Here is a 21,271-nt window from a genome sequence, read left to right on the forward strand (position 1 = left end):
TGATTTACTTTTCAATACTGCATTGGGAAAGGGTGGGGGGTGGGTGGGGGGGGGGGGGGGTGGGGGGGGGGGGGGGGGTATACAAGTAACTTTATTTTGTGACACAGTATATTATATAATTAGATACAAATCTCTAATGATTTGTATCCAACAAATTGTAGGATTGTACGTTTAGCTATCATCTAGACCCGTACAAAATGTATATAATAAGATACATTTAACAGGGGCGGATCCAGAACCTCGGTGTCTAAGGGGGAGGGGGTTCAGATTAAGATATATTTGTATAGAGATGTATATATGCGAGTATTGGCAGTAATGGTTATGGTGTGTGCGTGAGGGGAGGGGGAGGGGGTTCAGATCAAAGATCGTTTCTATAATTCTAAATCTTTTAGTTTTTACCATTTCACTCTTTTCTTTATCATTTGATCTCTATTATATTTGTCCTAAACATGCGTGAAATATTTGCCACTGGACATAAGGCCACCAAAAACAATCAACGTATTCTTTACATTTCATCATTTCTTTATTATGTTATCTATAGGTTTGGTCCCGCCCCTTATCTATTTTTTGCACATTATTCTCTCTATGTAAAACCAATTCCTGTCCTGATAAATGGTGACTCATGCATAGCATCATATGTGGTTATTAAAACAAGAAACATATTCATATTATAATAATTTACTGTATGCTTGGACTTATAGATAGATGTCATTAGTCCCAGATCATGTAATAAAGTAGGTCTTATAAAAATACAATAGCATTGTAATGATGATTATATAGATGTATATATATTTAACAATGCCAATTTATGGGAAAAAAGGGTAGGGACAAGGCGTTTTTAAAACCTAATAATGGGGCGCGTTTTTTTTTTTGTTCTTCGGTAGTGAGCCAGAAGAAGTCCATTTCTGTTTTTTTGCATTGGGAAGATCTTCTGGCTCTCTTCCACCTATTCTTTTTTGATAGGTTGTTTTGACGGCAGATGCACATAACAAGTCTAAATGACTTATAAATTTATGAATGCTGTGAGCTGTGTTATAAACGTTTTTATGGTATGACAACCTTAGTAGGACATCCCTGTGGGACGATAAGCTGGATAAATATAAGAACTACACCGTCGGACAATAACAGTTAAGGGACGATTATTTGATATTCTAGGGAAGAGATTTTGATTGATTGGTGTTTAACGCTACTTTGAACACTATTGGGCTATTCCGTGGTGGTCAGTTTAAATTTATAGATCAAGGATGGGGAAGGGAAGAGAGGATATTATTATTCATTTTAATCTGTCGCTAATCATGTTTATTTTTCAGCTCTTACCAGGCAACCGTATTCATATATGAAATCCTTCTGTCCCCCACCCAACAAATAGATAAATATTAAATGGTTTTCCACTTATTTAACACAATTTTAAATTGATTGATTGTTTGTCGCTAATTTTTAACGCCCAGTGACAAATATTTCATGCTTGTTCAGGAAAACACGAATTAATAAGTCAGGTATATAATATAAAAACGAAGAGATTGGATGGGATATGATTGCTAATAAGGCAACTATCCACCGGAGTTCAAATATGAAGTGGATGTAAGCAATTATAGACAATCGTAAGGCCTTCAACAATGACAAAAACCTGATACTGTAAAGTCGTCTATAAAAGGCCCGATATGAAAAGTGTGAACAATTCAAACGAAAAAACTAATGGCCTCATTATACATAACAAAACATTTTACAAAATATCAAATATGAGTCGAGACATGAACCAACGACAACCACTAAATTATAGATGAAGGATGGGGAACCACTAAATTACAGGCTCCTGACCTGGGACAGGCAAATAAAGAATATGGTAGGGTTGATGTAAAAACGAAGATGTGGTGTGATTGCAAATGAGACAACTCTCCACAAGAGACTATATTACACAGAAATCAACAGCTATAAGTCCCCGTACGGCCTTCGACAATAAGCAAAGCCTACACCGCATAGTCAGCTATAAAAGACCCCGAAATCACAAATGTAAAACAATTCAAACGAGAAAACTAACGGCCGAATTAATGTACAAAAAATGAACGAAACACAAATATGTATAACACAGCCACAAACGGCAACTACTGAATCACAGGCTCCTAACTTGGGTCAGGCACATACATACTGAATGTGGCAGGGTTAAACATGTAAGCTGGATCCCAATCCTCCCCCCAACCTGGGACAGTGGTGTAACAGTACAACAACATGTTTGTGAGCACTCAACCCATCCCGAAGCCGGGACAGTGGTGTAACAGTACAATAAAAGAACAACCTGCACTAATCAGTTGCAATTAGTCAAAAGATCGGTACGAGACACACAAAAAAAACTAACATCAAGACAATAGACACAAATCACCGACATTAGAGTATTTTCAATTACTCAGCGGAAGTTTGCTCAAAGCTAATAACAACTAGTACTGAAATAAATCTTGTTCTCCCAGACTGAAGTATCAATCAGTACACAACGCGCGGCAAAGGATTTATTAAAAAAGAAAATAGTCTAAGAAACGTCTGGTTTACGTTGTATATAGATATAAGAAGATGTGGTATGACTGCCAATGAGACAACTCTCCATCCAAGTCATAATTTGTAAACCATTATAGGTCAAAGTACGGTTTTCAACACGGAGCCTTGGCTCACACCGAACAGCAAGCTATAAAGGGCCCCCAAAAAATGACTAATGTAAAAACATTCAAACGGGAAAACCAACGGTGCCGTCTAATCTATTTAAAAAAAATGATATACTTGCATATAGATCCATATACAATGAAAGTTTTTGAAAAGTTGTGGTCCGAACGTTTTGACCGTCGAAATTTTGCAATAGAAATAATAGTTAGGACCAGAAGGTTTTAACAGCAAGTGAGGACTCGCACGAACGCCAGATTTATTTTGAGGGGCGATATTCTGACGCGTTTTTTAATTCTTGGTCACTTATGTTTAGAAAGAAAGGGGAGAAATCCAAACAAATACCGACCAATCACAAACGTTGTTGCAAATTTGACAATATGACGTCAAAGAATTTCCCATAATGCAATTATTGCATATAAATAAAAAACTACTATCATACCAATTGAATAAAAAATATTGCATTAAAATGACAAGTGATACCAATTGAATAAAGAATATTGCATTTAAATGAAAAAATATACCATTTAAATGAAAAAATATACCATTTAAATAAAAAAAATATTGCATTTTAATGAAGAAATATATCAACTAAATAAAAAATATTGCATTTAAATGAAAAATATCAAATTTTTGCAACCAATAACATGCCAAAGCCATGTCATGATAACTGGGGTCTAGTATATGGTCATCCGTGGTCTCCCCCGTCTTCAAGGAAACGTGACGCGTACATTAGGCTGTGCGGGATGTATAAATACGCAGTCCGATCGGTGATTGATACGGTACGTTCCATGCCAAGAACAAGGGATGCCATGTCATGATATCTTTTATAATATAAGTTCCAAATCAAATAAACATTTTAGAATTGAATTTCCACAGGAAGAAATATCACAGTATTCATTCCCCACGGAATAAAGGGAAAAGATTATGTATTTCAAAAGAAACATTTATTAAAGCATTTTTTATAACACAATTTAAGAAGGAACTTCTGTTAGGATAAAAAAAACAATACGTAAACACCACAAACTCTGCACGTAAAACCACACTTACGACACCTCTCTGAAGGCTCCGTATATAACCTGTTGCAAGGCTATCCTTTTGTTTCGATCTGAATATGCATTAATTATTTCACAGTGGACTAAGTAGAATAAAAAGAAATGTATACATACAGTGAATGTGTTTTTCGTTGTCCTTTGATACTATAAAACAGTTTAATGTATTTTATTTCTAATGGATGCTAGTGTTTCAATGTATATCGTAGGTTCAACAACATTTTACTCAGTAAAAACTTTATACTTTAAATATAACTTCATACTGTATATGTTTTTCCACCATTGCAGCAACTCTACAATTGAAAATTTCATACAAAATAATATCACCTGATACACTGATGATTTCAATTAAAGGTTTTACTGAAAGCTGCTTGGGTCATTGAAATATGTACATAAAGGGAAGGGTTCGATACAAACCCTCTATGCCCTAATTTTGCACAGAAATTTGAATTTTAATTCACATTATACATTTTTATGATTTTTTAAACGAGGTCATAAAACAAACATTTCTCCTTCAACGCAACGCATTGTTTGTGAAAACGCATTAATTTTGGTCAATTTTAAAATGTTTGTATGAGCTGCAGATATAGATCACTTGCGAGTAGTAACTTGATAATTACTATGATTGTTGTCGATATGAAGAACACCTCTTTTTATTAAATAAATTAAATATAGTTATCTATTTGAGACCAGAATTTGTTCAATTTTTCTGACTCCCCAATATGTGACAAAATTTTTAATTTTTGTAAATGTTTGTAGAAAATACAAATAGCTCTGTTAATAGACTAGCAGGTCTGATAATATCATCAGCTCGGTAATCAATACTTCGGTACGGACAGGATTTATAATAGACCTTTTCATAACATGTGCCTCATTTTGTAGTACCGCCTCGGTGGTCTCGTGGTAGTTTGTTTGCCTCGAGTGCGGGAGGTCGTGGGTTCGAACCCTACCCGGGTCAAATCAAAGACTTTAAAATTGGTATTTGCTGCTTCTCCGTTAAACATGCGGCATTCAGGAGTAAGAGCAAAGAGTCAGATTAATGTGTCCAGGTAAGATGACATGTCTTCCTGCGGTCTGTTAACTTGTGAACTAGCACGTTACAAATCCGGCTCAGTGAGTCAGTCTAAAACAAAGCAGTGTTAATACACATATTACATTAACATGTTCTCGTTCTGAATATGCATATTGATTTGCCGCTGGACGTTAAGCAGCCATATATCATCATCATCCTCATTTTGTAATACTTCAACTTTTAGACCAAATAGGGTCTTTTGCTTTTTGTTGAAGGCCGTACTTTGACCTATAATTGCTAACTTTTTACACATTTAGACTTGCATGGAGTGTTGTCTCATTGGCACTCATACCACATCTTCTTATTTCTATTTTGCGACCATTCAGATCTAAGCATATTTCATATATCTTTTTGTCTTTGTATATGTTTTTGCTACTGTTTCATTAACGTTTACCCAACTTCTCTTTTATTCTTAGTCAAAATTCTAAAAAAAATATGAGTGAATAAACTTCTTTTATTGTTTATGGGAGATGAACATTATTCTTAATGCTTTTAAGTTGTTCATGTAAATTCTATGGTGTGCTCTTTCTTGTAATGATTGTATTATTTGTTTCTATTGTGCACCTTTCAAAAATATTTTTAAACATTCAATTTGCACCTTTACTTGGTACTTATATCTCTAAGTTGATGAGATAATAAAGAGCTTGATTTCATGTTTATGATTCTTTGAAAGAAGACTGAGTCTTAAAATTTAGCTATTGGACCAATGCTACCTTATGGATACACTAGAATTATCTGGAGTTATCTCTCTCACAATTTTACAAACATCATCATCACTTGTTGACCGTTACGGAATACCTGTTTTTCAGATGAAAACTACTATGTTTTATTTGTATAGTATTTATCATATTGTTTTCCCCCCTTTATGACTCTCGTCGAATGCAATTTACCACAAAAATCTTTTTAGTTCTCATAAGCTATACGACAACAACCAGTGGAAGTTAGTGGTTCAGATTAGACGATTTCAGTACTATTTATTTGTTGGGTTTGTCATCTTTTTTTTTCTTCATTTAGATTTGATGTTTCGTATGTTGTGATATTGTTTAATGTTTTTCATGTTGTGTCACCTACAAAGATTTTAATTAAATTGATTTTTTTAATATTCATATTGTTGTAATCCAAACCGTACAAACAGCTAGGTAAGTAGTACCTTCATGGTTTATTATGTGTTAGAATAATATGAAAAATAGTCAGACTTCTGTTGATTATTACAAGGAGATGAAAGTTATCTCGAATTCGTAACTTCTCGTCGTTGTTTTCCTTTCAATTTTAAATGAATGCACAGATGCGTCACAAAATTCGAAAAAGATTTTCCGATAATGTTCGTGTTGTATTTACTTTTAATTTTTCCGTATTTCTTATTTTGAATAATATTAATACCGTGTTTATGTACTTATACTTAAACAAAAATGAAATGGATTTACCTTCATCATGTTATTATGTTTAAAGAGGTGTCCGTAAAAGTGAATATCTATCCCTCTACTTTTTTCACATTTGCAGTAAAATAAATAAGTACAGCAATGAAACATGACTTGGACATTAATGATATCAAGATAGACAACAATGAGGTTTCGCTAAGTCAATATGCCGAGTATTCAAACCTAACTTCAGATGATGTGGAACAATTTTTCATACTAACCAAAGATACATTGCTTATAATAAGGAACGCCAGAAACGCGTTTCGTCTACATATGACTCACAAGTAGTATTCGAATCAAAGCATTTAGAAATGTTAAGACTGCCCCTATCTATTTCATAGTTCTAGCAGTGTAAATTTATGAGTAAAACATTCTTTACATATATATATATATATATATCTTTTTAAAGTGTATTTGTACGAGCTTAAGAAACAGGATGAAAAGCGATGCTCGCCGATCTTTTCTCCTGTTTCGTAGCAAGTACAAATCAATTCTATATTTCCGACAATGTACATATATTATTTTTATCCTGTAATTTACACCTGGCACTTAAGTGTCTCTGATTTTTCATAAAAGTCAACAAAGTTTAAACGCGGACCGCGAAGAGGACCCCAAAATGAAATATCCCCCACCCCCCAAAAAGAAAAATCAACAAATATTCGCATTACAGTTTGATCATTAGGGAAGCAGAGTAACAGGAAATGTTATTTGTACTTGTATAAATAAAACAAAAATGTATTCGTGAACAACTTATTTGTACAATAGTTGGGTGACTGCAAGATACATATCTATTGTGTATGCACATATCTACATTTTACGAAAAAAAATATTTTGTAACTACTATCGTTCTGAATAGGAAAAGATAATACAATGGCTTAGAGGAAACCGTAGTATAATGATGTTCAAATCCAGTGACAATTAGATTTTCTTAAAAATCCGAAACAGCATTTTTTTTTTTTGAAATTATCGCTTAAACGCGTTAAATACCATTAAAATAAAAGCTGTTTGTTAAAGTTGAAAATTGGATAACGCTTTGGTTGCATTTATACATTATAAAAGATACCAAGAGAAAAGGAGGCATGCAGAGTTTTGTGGATGATAGGTTAAAACGTCTCAAAATGTTACAAAAGACTCTTTTGTTACTTTCGAATAAAGAAAAAGTTGAAAAGGCCAAATAAAGTACGAAGCTAAAGACCATTAAAGACACCAAATTCCGAAATGTTTTGCCAAATACAGTGAATGGACAGTAGAAACGCTGAAAATTCTTAACACTTCTGTCCTCTCTGATTTTCCCTATCTATAACAGTTTTCAAAATAACAGACAAAACTTCCATTTTACACATATGTTCTATTTTAAGCCTTGAAGACAATGTTGGTTGGCAGGCTGAATGATCGGACACAGTTTTGTTTTTACTAGATATGCCAATGATGATTATAGTCAAATTTGGTTAAATGTGGTCCAGTAGTTTTAGAGGAGAAGATTTTTGTAAAAGTAAACGGATGACGACGGCGACAAAGACGACAGACGACAGACGCCATGTTAAATAAAAATTATAAAAGGAGGAATTACATTTTTGGGGCAAATGTTTGTCCTGCAAATTTACCGAAAAAAAAATTAAATTTTTACCTCAAATATATAAGAATTGATACATTTTCAATAACATATTTTGACTGTTACGTCATTGAAATGACGTCATAGGGAAGATTTTTCAGGTTTTAATCAAAGTTAGGCAAATATTAAATACGCTTTGCCTTAATAAACATAAACCAAATGTGTCGCCGATTTTTGCTCTATTAAATTTCTTAACATGTATGATTAAAATAACCATTCAAGATTTTGTGTAAAGTCGCCACTATTTCATGACATTCTAACACACGAAAAGAAATTATTCAAAAACAAAACTGTAATTTTTTATTAAAATGAACAAAACTACGAAATAAGTGAAATATACAACCATAAATATTACCAATCAACCATGTCTGTGTGTGTGTGTGTGTGTGTGTGTGTGTGTGCTTGCTATTGACTTTCCCTGTGTTTGGAAAATCATTTTTAATTAAGGAACGTTGGTCCCTCGTGTATAACTCTGATGCCTTGTCCGGATTTTGCTTTACGTTGGGTACTTTATAGATTTACTAACTCTTTAACGTTTGTATCAGTTATGGATTTTCTAATATTTTGGCCTCAAAGATCAATAAGAGACATTAATTGTCAAAATAAGCATCTTTTACAGAAAAAATGGTACCGGTGAGGTTATTGTTATATCTAAACTTTCTAAGATGTTTTTCTTCACTTATATGAAATAAACAATCTAATTATAAAAATTTGAAAATACATATACTGACAAATCTTAAAAACGCAATACTAGATTTTTCTTTTTAATTCTCATTTTTGAATATGCAATTCTTGTAAAATAATTGAAAGAAAAAATAAATTTCAATCATTAATTCATTGTCTAAAGAATTTTACAGTTGATAGTTGAATTGATTACGTCGTGTTAAATGTTCAAATTATTTTGGTATGCCCTGAAATCCCAGTTTTCTCCTAACAATGAATGTCACCGTTGAAGATAATGACTCCTGTAACCAACACTTAAATGATTGACAGACAGTCAAGAAGTTCTGTTGAGCATGTTTTGAGTTCTGTTTTTGGTCCCTACTGCTTTGGCCTCTGTCTCACCTTTTACAGTTTGTTTTAGCCATTATGCGGTTTGATTTTTTCGCATTAAAGTATATCCGACGACTTGATTATCAGTTGACGTCGCAATCGTAAACACGTCTCGAAATTGACGTTCCGTAATCAAATATTTAATCAAGTGGTGTTATCACTTCAGATTTATCAAGTCATAGGTGGTCATCAACAAATCTCATATGATTGTACCGTTGTTGTTATCATTGTGAGAGGAGTTTCTGACGTGCACTTGTAATAATCTTATGGCCTGATTCAGATTTTCATTGCACTTTTTTTCTTAAATTCATCATGACTAAAACTCCACTATAGAGTTGAAGCTATATTGTTTTCCTTCTTTGGAGTTTGTGTTATATTGTAGAAACATTTCATTCAACCATATATTAGAAAAAAGAGACAAAAACTTAATTTTCAAGACATTTTGGACAGTTCTGTGTGTTTCTGATAAAACGATACCTAAAATGACGACAAAACCATATCATGCAAAACTAATTCATTCGTTTGGTTTGTCATTAAAACTTTTTATCGGAATATGTAATACACCAATAACTGATTTTTGTTTTGAAAAAAAATGTTGATTAATAAGCATTTGAGAAGCTAACGGCCTCCATGAATATCAGTTTGTTAAGATTCAATTAATCCACTTATTTACTTCATCAGTAATTGTATTTTCATGATATAGTGTCAACCCATTGTTGATAATTAAAACAGCGTGTACAAATCTTAACTTCCTGAATAATTATTATTAGGTTCGCTACGTAAAAAATGCATGTCAATGTTAAATCTGAAATAGAGTTCACAAAATGTTCAGATGAATTATTTAAATTATACCAGACAAATACGGAAGTTAGCAAGTCGTCAAGTATAAATATTTGCTTTAAATGGGAAAGGAGGAAAAGGCACGATAGATTGAAAAAATTATCCAAAACTGTATCGTGATTCATGATGTATGATACTTGAAATCAATAAAAACTTTGTATGTTAATAAAGCATTCTGTTATTAACGTTTCAGTAGAATTTCCTTAAAATCTAACATACTGTGTTTGCTACTTAAGTCAATATTCAGAATGTCAAAATGACACTTTACTGAATTATTTGTTTTAAGACATTTTAATTATTTGATACAGAAATAAGTGTAACCAACGAACTATAACTTATGATATTGAACTTAAATGTCAGAAGCGGTTTAGTATGCTGCAGAAATGTATTAATTCAGCATGGAGTTAAGAAGAGAAGAAACAATTATTTTTATGTTTTCCATATTTTCTGTTCGTTCAGAAGGTAAGTACATTTTATTTCAATACTTTTATTTGTAGTATAATAATGAGTTCGTATACAATCACCGATCACCGATGCAAAGTACAGTTGATGTCCACGTTACATGAATTTAAAACAAACGAGTTTAGTATAGATGGCAAACATTGCAGTTTCATTTTAAACACTGTATGTATACAGTGTTTCATTTTAAACACTGTATACATACTCTAACGGCTCAAAAAGATTGGCGATAAGGCCATTATGAAACAAATAATAGAATCGCGTCCAACGATAGAAACCGGGACCTTTTTTTTTATTTTGTATTTTCTATCTGAAAGCTATTTGTAAAATAACATAAAAAAGCTAGAAAACAAATTATATTGTTTTCATACCCCAAAAAGGGGGCGTGTGGATTTAGAAATTGAATATAGGATCTTTTTATTTATGGTATTTGCTTATACAAATTAATGTAGCATTAGTTGCAAATTTGCTGCAGTCTATTACGCTATCTATGAAGTAAGAAGCATTTCCTTTAATTACAACTTGACTGTTATATACCAATTAAGACTTATTAATTTGATAGTCAGTGAACCTAAACAGTTGCATATGTCCAATCCTCAAACTATTTGTTAAATATTTATAATAGTGAAGTGTCATGAGTCTTTTTTCTCATGCACTTCATTCGAAATCGGTAAATTAAGGTTAGTTTACTTAAAAATAATTTAAATGGTCTCACCCTTATGTGTAAGCATACATTTAATATCTCAATGGTCCTTTTCAAAGGGCAAAGACAATGATACACTTTACGGTGAAAAAAAATACGATTTAAAATTTCTTCTCTTCGAATCAATTTATGAATCTCCTGTGCTGCTATGGTATCTAGATACTGACGTTGTCTATCATTTTATATACTTTTGCAGTTTTCCCTTTATTTGTCTTTTTACTATTATGTCCCTTTTGATCGTATGACTCTTGGCGTGGTTCAGAACTTAAACATCCTGCTTTGAATGTTTGGCTTTGTTCGTTCCTGATGCAGGTAGGTCCAGAAGGGTGTTTCGGACACATGGAATTTGTACAGTGTTATTTTTATTTTGTGTACCCTCCTATTATATTTTACTTATATCAAATTGTATCGGGAGAGTGTATATATTTCATTATGGACAACTATACTGTACTATATCATATTTATAATTAATAGCTGAACATTTTTTGTTGGCGTCTCTGTAAGATGTAATTGTATGCTTGTTCAGATTATCAAATTTAGTTATGTGGTATCTCTATGATGCATATTTACACAATTGGATAAGATTTAATTACATTTAGGTAAATCGCTAAATGAAATCGTCCACAATGGACAACTGAGAATGAGTATTGTGTTTGAGCTTTTTAAACTATTCCTTGTAAAAAACAGATCTGGGAAAATGTAAAAAAGATTCATTGGACAATTTGAGTAAATTTCATTTTAACTTTGAAGGTGAATACATATTTCATGCGCTTTATGTATAATTAGAGAGAGTAGTTCTATATATGTGGCCAGTGACGTGTAAATTTCAATATTAAATGAAACTATTGTTCTTACAAATGTTTTAATTCTAAATGCTGATTTGTGAGTAAGCATGTAATCCTCCGGAAAGAGAGTAGTGTTTATGAGTGCACGTGTGATTCTGGTGTCTGATTACTTTTGTATAATTATAATATGCTATACGATTATTGAAGTAATGCTATGTACTGTGTATACACATTGTTAATCTTTATTTGTGTTTTCATCTTTTACTTCTTTACTAGTAAATAAAATTTTCTATGTTTAAGTGAATCACTGGTTTTCGTTCCATATAAAAGAAAATGGTGATGTGGTCTGATTAACTATCCTCAAACATATCATTTATGACTGTACTTTGCTCAAAATTCCTTGTTTGTCTGCATGGTCAATGCAATTTCTATTTCGTGAAGATCAATACAGAAAACGAGCATTCGGGCTACTTAAACAAAATTTAATTGAAGCGCTTATTTGCAGCTTAAGGATGCAATCATGTCGGGTTCAGGAATTTTTGTCCGATGTTCGATTTTTTCCTACGATACAGGGTAAAACATTTTGCCCCACATCACCCACTTTTATTTTCATAGAAGACTTCAATAGCTCACCAAAGGTCAATTATAAAAATTTAAGCAGATTCTACATCTTTTTCTTGCTATTTGAGACCCAAGTAATGCCAATGCTAAATATAAGGTAAAGTCTGAGTCAGCCTTTTCCCGTCATTTGCTAAAACATTACCAAGTTCCCAAGTCTACAAAAAAGAAAAACCTTCTTCAAACAATTTCATAATACATGTAATAGCAGTTGCAACAATATGTGTTTAATCTTTCTATTCAGTTTCAAGTATCTTGGTTGAAATCTGAAGAAGTTGATGACATAAAACTGGTATCATCTTTCGTCAATTTTGCTTAAAGATTACTAATTTCAAACTATTTCAGGTGCACAACTTCAACATGTGTGAAATCTTTATGTGCGGTTTCAGGCCTACGGATATGAGTTGAAACCTCTAGCACAATAAGTACTCTCTACATCACAATTCCATAAACGGGTTTTTGCCTTTGTCAACGTCGACAAAAAGAATATTCAATGTAAAACAACAGATAGTAAGATTATTACGACCGATAACAACGGAAAAGTTTCTACTGGTAACTTTGAATGCTGTAGATAATGTACAGTTTACCGAAACAGTCTAATTGAAAATAGCTTGAAATGACCAACATATCAATATCTCGTCCCAGCTTCGTTTGCATTAATGAGAGTCCTACATCCTTTTTACATTCCCCAGATTTTCTGATTGTCGTACTGTGGAATCACATTTCATTCAGCAACCAACACAGTATCGTGGTCGTGTATTAAATTAAATGATTACTGGTTACTACGGTAATGATAATGAAACATTGATAATATTGACGACTTACACATTTTACATGAGATGTCCTTCAAGGTTATCCTATATTTCCTTACCGTTTTATAGTGGCTTTAAAATAAACGAGTGAAACATTGAAAAATGATCCGGAAATTAATGGCATCAAACTTTATAATTTAATATAAAGATAAAGTAACTAAAATTAGATAATGATGAAAATTGATACAAACTGAACAGATACAGTGCTTTTCAACTTCACAAATAAAACATGATGGTCTTGAAGTATAGAATCTAGGTACTGACGTTGTTTACCATCTTAATAACGTGTTAAAGTGGAGTTTTTTTTCTTTGTCTCTGTAAATTATCATCCTTTACTGCTTAGTCCATTTTTGGTAATCTCCTTTTGACGTGGCTCGGTACTTATGCATCCCGCCATTGCGTTGTGCTGTGGTCATTTTTTGTATTCTTGTTTTTCATTTTTGCTCATGTGCTTTGTCTATATGTCATTTTGTTTTTCTTTGTTGACATGTTTGTTTGTTTTGATAGTGATTAAGATTATAACACAATGTTGACTGCTGTACCCCTAATTTTGTCATTTTTACCTATGATGTCTGTTTGTTTTTGTTCACACATTGTTTTCAGTATAATGGAGTTTTATGTGACTATCATACAAGTGAGAGGTTTAGCTAACTATAAAACCAGGTCTAATCCACCATTTTCTACATAAGAAAATGCCTGTACTAAGTCAGGAATATGACAGGAATATATATATGACAGTTGTTTTCCTTTCGTATTTGAGCTTTTGATTTTGCCATTTGATACGGGACTTTCCGATTTAAATTTCCTTGGAGTTTGGTATTTTTGTTATTTTACTTTTTAATAGACCTCATATCCTTTCATTTTTATTATATTAACGGAGTTTGTATCTCGTGCTGCGTGGAGGTTGTTAAAAGTTTCTCAAGTGCTGGAGGTGTATGCTTTTCTGTATTATGAAAGTAATGGTGTATTTATTCTTTAGATAACATCTCTTATGTGTGTCACTTTATTCTCTAAATTTTTAGTTTTGACTTACAAAGGCCAGAGGCTCCAGATTCTGACTTGGGACAGGCGCAAAAATGTTAAACAATTTTTTGTGAGATCTCAACCTTCCCCCTATACTTCTAGATAAGGTAGAATAAAGAAACACACAGCGATACGCACAGTAAAATTCAGTTTAAAAGTAGTCCGAGTCCGATGTCAGAATAGATAACAAAAGAAACTAAGCAAATGACATTGATACATAAATTAACAAAGGACTACTAGCAGTTACTGACATGCCAGCTCCAGACCTCAATTAAACTGATTGAAAGACTATGTCTTCATCATATTAAAAATCAACCACAATCCCTCCCGTTAGGGGTTTAGTATCATACCATCATAAAATATATGAGAGGAACATAATCCGTATCATGCCAACAACTGGTTTTAGAATAAATGTGATTATTTCCGATGCAAAGACCCTTTGAGTGAATCAATATTAATACCAAAATATGCAATCCTTAATGACTTGACAACAGTATCGTAACTATATCCCTTCCGAATAAGTCTGTTTAAAGGTTTGGTTAGCTTTGAATGAATGCCGACATTTTTGTGCTTTGTAAAGAATATTACTATAAAAGATTGGATGTGAAATACCTGAACGTATAAGATGTCTGCATGTTAATTTATATTTACGCATGATGTCCTTGTACCGATGATAAAATTTAGTAAATGTTTTGACTAGTTTGTGATATCGAAAACCCTGGTGTAATAATTTTCCAGTAATACAGAGATTTCTATCGTTAAAATCAAATACGTTGTTATATACACGAGCGAATCGAACAAGTTGAGATATATAAACACCATAAGATGGTGACAAGGGAACATCACAATCTAAAAATTGATAATTAACAATAGGAAATTAAAAATAACCTCTTTTGTCAATAACTTGACGATATACGGAATCTCCATAGCGAACAAAAATGTTATCTAATAAAAATTCAAGGGCAGTTATAGTATTAAAGCAGGTCCAATAGACATAGTTCTTTTGTTTGTTGTTACTCAAATGACCTAAAAGAGTTTGAACATATATATTTGCATTCTGACTTTTTAAATGCCCATTTAATCAGGTGTGTGAATTTTTTCTTAATTAGATTATGAGGCAAAGTGGTATATAGGGTAGAAATATCAAAACTTTAAACAGATTCGAAATCACCAATATAAGCATGCAATTTATCAAGTACTTTCAACGAATTTTTGACTCTCCAAGAGTAATTAATTCCACTATTTTCAAAGGCCTTATTTGAACAATTTAGTACCAGGTTTTTGATTGTACCAAGTGTACTAGTAAGTAGAATAGATAGTTTAGTAGTGGAACAATGGCTTGAAGACGAAATCAATCTATATTTGTAAGGAGTACATAGTTGGAACTTTCAATGTATTTGGTTCTGCTTGTAAAGAGGTAGCTAAAAGTTTATGTTTGTTACAGATGTCATTTTCCGAGAATGGAGTCGGTTGGAATGTTGGTGAATTCGTGATTTCCTTTTTCAGAACCTCAATGCAAAATTTACGTCAAACAATAATGATATTGTTAGCAGCCTTATCAGCCGGGCCAAACACAAATTCCTTGGCGAGTTCTTTTAGCTTATGTTTGATACGAGAAGTAGGGCTATTATGGTTGTTGTAAACTGTTCTTTGAAATGTTGAATACGTATATCAACTATGTTCATTATCGAATTAAAAATAGAATCTAATGATTTCTTGTCAGCTTTTTTTCATCTTATCCGTTTAGAGTAGTAAGTACGGGGTGAGTCCTGTATTATGTTACGACACTCATTCCAATTAATAATTGACGGGGGACGATATTAAGGTCCTTTACTAAGGAATGATTGCAACTCTCGGTCACGAACGATGTTAAGTTCTCCTGTTATAACATGGAAACTGGGGCCATAAATGTATTCGGAATTACTGTAATTTCATGACGTAGATGTATTGTCACTGATATTAACATCTTTACACACTTCGCTGCAATTTAACACATATTTTCGGGTAGATTTGTTGTATACATAACAAATAAGAGGGAGTTCAGTATTATCAAAATAGCCAGGAATTTGTTCTTTAACAGAATGATCTTTAAAAATACCGGCAATATTTACAAAATCAAAACCTTTATTGACATATTTAATTTCAATAAAATGTTTTTTGTGATCTTCAGGGTGATCAATTTTGGGAAACAATTTAGAATAATAAAACTGTTTCAGAAGAGAGAAAAAAAGGAAGAAAAATGAGAAAAAAATATTATGGTTACAAGTTTCGAACTTCGTATTATTATTGATTACCGTTCTTATTTTCGTAACCAACGACTCTAATATTGGCGATTTAATTCTAAATAAATTAATTAACATATGTATACATACAAAAGTAATGCACAATTGATTCGTCAAGTTTATATATTTAATCTTGGTTATACAAAATGTCTTACAGCTGTAATTGAAAATACTCTCTGAACAATTGCAGAATCCACTTGTAACAGATGTATACAAATTTAAGTTATATTAAATTTTTGTCAACTTGCCAGATGCCTGAATATAGACGTAAACATTGTGGATACAATCATTTCCAACCATTGAAGAATATAATAGACACAATATGAAATTATCTTTATATAATTCCCTTGATACATTTTCAAAATATAAAATAGACAGTTGTTTTAGAAGATATGGATTATGCTAGAGACTTTAGAAGAAGTAGTGGATTAATTCGGAAACGATAATCAACTTGCAGCTAAATTCGGGCGTTAATTATCGTTTACGAATCAACTTTTTATAAATTCCTTTATACTTCCACTGATCGATTTAAACGAGTGCGAGTTGTTTACTCAAAATCGTCATTGGTTGCTTTGGCCATATTTGTTTGGGGTATGATACCCGATTCTCGACAATCTTTTCATTTTGTTCCGACTCAAATGGATTTAGAATTTGCCTTATGTTAAATACACTTGTCTTTTTTTTTTTATATCGAAAGCTAACCTCTAGCCGTCTGAAATGGTTTTATAGTCTTTCTAGTTGCTGTCCGATTGACATCCCATATCACCATTTGATTGTGTACGTGATGTTCCAAAGCAAAAATTATACTAATATATAGATGTGTGTTACAAGTTTTCTTTTGTTGCTCTGTCTGTTTCATAAATAGCCATCTTTGTTTGATCAAAACATATAACAACCATGAATGAAATCGGCTCATTCAACCTATGCTAACATTTTAAAATATCGTGTATAAAATCTAATAAAAAAATCAGGGACAGGTTTAATAAAATATAAACAGATTATGTGTTAAAAAACGTAAAGTCATTGAGGTTAATCAATTTACAACCTGTTAAAAATTAGCGAGTAGGTGTTCTAAAACTAGTGTAGTAACATGGTAACAATGTAGGCAACTTTATGTGTTGCACATTTTTTTTTAGGAACTAACATAATAAAGCAATGGAAGATAAGGCTTTTATTATTTTAAATAATGCATATTATTTTTTTTTGGGGGGGGGGGGGGGGGGGGGGGAGGGAAATTGGCCGATTAATTTTTGTGTTAGGATTTAGATGACAATTGATATATTATTGGTTTGATAAAACTAAAATTTATAATTGCTTTGTCTGTATCAAATAATATATATCACGAAAATGTGCAAGCGGGACCCTTCCAAATATCGTCAATTTCCTGCTCCTATTAATTTGATAATTAAATGTAACAAAATAATAAGTTAAAAATATCTTTTATAGTTGTTCAAATCTGATAAATAAGGAATTTGACAAATAAATAGGCTTTTTCGCTTGATTGTTTTTCTATGTATGTATGTATGTATGTTTATTGTTTTTTGTTTTTTTTAATTTCCTATTTAGTATAACAAATACTTAGTAAAATGTAACTTTGATGGTTATTCCTGTCTGGTATATAAAGAAATTCACAAATGAAAAGGCTTTTTAATTAATAACTTTTTTTCCGATTTATTTTGGATTTATATTTGATATTTTTGTTTTATTTCATATTGAGAACAACAAAAAATTGCAAGTATTAGGTTTTCTATTTCATTATTTTGTCTACTTTTTTCAATTTTATATTTACTACAACACAATTGTGCTAGTACATGTATTAAAAGGGGTAGGCCTGAAAAAACATTTTCCTTTCTGTAACTTTTTCTTATATTTACACCATTAAATAGGTAGGGCTCAATGCATGATCTGCCAAAGTCTTGTTTAATTTCAACTTTGCATTCTATATTGATGGTATATTAAATATGACCAGTATACGAGTATTCTGAAAAAACAGTTGAAAACACTGGTATGCATATATTGTTGTGTGTTTTTGCACATGTTATCAAAAGAATAAGACAGGTCTGCTTTTCAGAAACGTATTTTAAATTACATCTAAATTGTCATGATAATATTGATAGCCTAAATGTAAATTAGAGGTTGAAAATTAATGAACATGTCGAAAAAATCAGGCATTCTCATAACATTTTAAATTTTTCAAATACAAATTTACGTTTAATTCCATTAACAAATTGCTATAACAATTATTGTTCATAAACATTTAAAATTACTTGCAACAAGATGAAATTAGATACCCCTCACCGCTGTCATACAAGTGAGAGGTTTAGTTAGCTATAAAACCAGGTTTAATCTACCATTTTCTACATAAGAAAATGCCTGTACCAAGTCAGGAATATGACAGTTATTATCCATTCGTTTGATGTATTTGAGCTTTTGATTTTACCATTTGCTTAGGGACTTTCTGTTGAAAATTTTCCTCGGAGTTCGGTATTTTTGTTATTTTACTTTTTATTATGCTTTTCAATAACATATGGTCAAATTGCTGAAAGACCCGTCTCCTAAGTTATTGAAAACTATCATTTAAGTTAAGTTAAGTTGTCATATCAATTCATGGCATTATGCTTCTACTTCACATCCAAAATCACAGTCGTCACAAAACAAAATTAAAATTGCTCCTATTTATGTATCATGAAACTCAAAAAAGTAAATTAGTGCTAATGCACAATGCAATATCTCTGCCAAACAACAGATTTAACCTGAAAATAAAAATAAAAGTAACAATAATAAGATTGAAAATTTCTTTCAAACACAAGCAGGTTAAAAATAACAGGAAAATAAAGTATACCATATATATCGGTAACTATGTATCATACAACATAATGTTCATTGTCATTGAAGTTGTTGTTATTAAACTTATGATACTATGTAATTCAGAATTAATCTGCATACTTTATATATGTATTCAACTTAACTACTAGATAATATTATGCTAAAACTATTGTCTATATTGTATACTTTTAAAGACATGTGGAATATAGAAAAGAATACTAACATATATAAACAATGAAAAAAGAAAGTATGCCAAGCTCTAGTTCAGTAGATTGTTTTTTGATATATTTATTTTTGTTTTTGTTTACAACATATATTTATTATAATTAATTACATCTATAATGAGTGAAAAACTACATATATGTTCCTTAAACTGTCAGGGCCTAGGGCAAAAAGAAAAAAGAGAAAGACTAAACCTATGGTGCAAAAATCAAAAGTGTAATATTTTATTCATACAAGAATCACATTTTATTGGAAAAAATGAAAATGTCATAAACAATGAGATAAAAGGCAAATCTTACCACAGTTTCGGAAATTCTCAATCAAGAGGGGTCTCAATACTAATCAAAGAAAACATTAAACATAAAACTATCAATGAAATTAGAGATAACGATGGAAGAATAATACTCGTTAATATAGAACTTGATGGTAATATCTTCACACTACTGAATGTGTATGCTCCAAATACTCGTCGAAACAGAAACTCATTTTTTCAAAAAATTAAATAATATCATTAATAATAACCGTTTAGGAACAGGCATGGGGTAATGCAAATTTGTAATTGTAATGCATGGTAATGCATTACATTTTTCCAAGTAATTGCATGTAATGTGTCATGCAGCAATGTTTGCATTACATGTAATTTTAATATAATGCATTACTTTAGCAAAAAGTTGTGTAATTTCATGCATTACATTGCATTACATGGCATTACTTTTTTCACATACTACATCTTTAAAATATTGTTGGAGATTTAACTAAAGCAGAATTTCAGATTTCTTGATTAACTAAGAATATATTTATTATTTGAATATATTCTTTATTTCATACATTTTCCTGCATAAAAAGATTGATATTTGAAAAGCATTACTATATTGTTGTAAGATCAAAGAATACCTTGTCTTGATTAAATAAAAGATTATTTAAGGTTGTTATAAAACACTAATTAGTTTGTTTTACAATCAATATTTTCACCATATTGACAATTGTTCATTAATTAAGCTCTATGTTTATTGTATAATTAGGAAAGAAATTCTCAGTAACTAAATATTTTGATTGAAATTAAAAAAACCAAAAAGTATATTTATAAAAGTAAAGTCAACATTAGGTTTAAATAATTAAAAATGTAATAGCCGAAATTAAATAGTCTGTTCACATGTATACTTAAATTCAATGCATGGAACAGTTACTGCATATGCTAGAATCTTTTGTGACTTCGTGTTGTTTTTCAAAACGTTTGATTTTACTATTCACCTAATAATAAAATTTACAAATGTAATGTGTAATTCAATGCATTACTTTGCAAAAGTAATTGTAATGTAATGCATTACTTTGATAAATGAAGGTAATTGTAATTATAATTTAATTCATGGTTTTGTCAAAGTAATTGTAATATAATGCATTACATTGCAATGTAATTCGCCCCATGCCTGTTTAGGAATAATCATAATGGGGGATGACATGAATGAAACTTTAACATCATATGATAGAAAAAGCATTAGATGTTATAATCAAAATAAACCTGTCAATAGTTTAAAACAACTAATAAAAAAACATAAATGTATTGATATATGGCGAGAACTAAATCAAAACACCAGTCAGTTTACTTGGAGAAGAAAAAGCAATATAAATGTTGCAAGCTGAAATGATTTTTTTCTAATAAGCCCAGATATAAGACCTCATATAATATCAGCAGACATAAGACCTGCACTAATTTCACATACAGATCATCAAGCCATCTCAATACAAATAAGACTTAAAGCTCAAAATAAAGGCAAAGGTTTTTTTAAGATAAATAATAGTATAATGAATGATGAAAAATACAAAGAAATACTAATTAATCTTATAGAC

This window comes from Mytilus californianus, unplaced genomic scaffold (genome assembly GCF_021869535.1).
Source record: "Mytilus californianus isolate M0D057914Y unplaced genomic scaffold, xbMytCali1.0.p SCAF_5, whole genome shotgun sequence".
Taxonomy (NCBI): domain Eukaryota; kingdom Metazoa; phylum Mollusca; class Bivalvia; order Mytilida; family Mytilidae; genus Mytilus; species Mytilus californianus.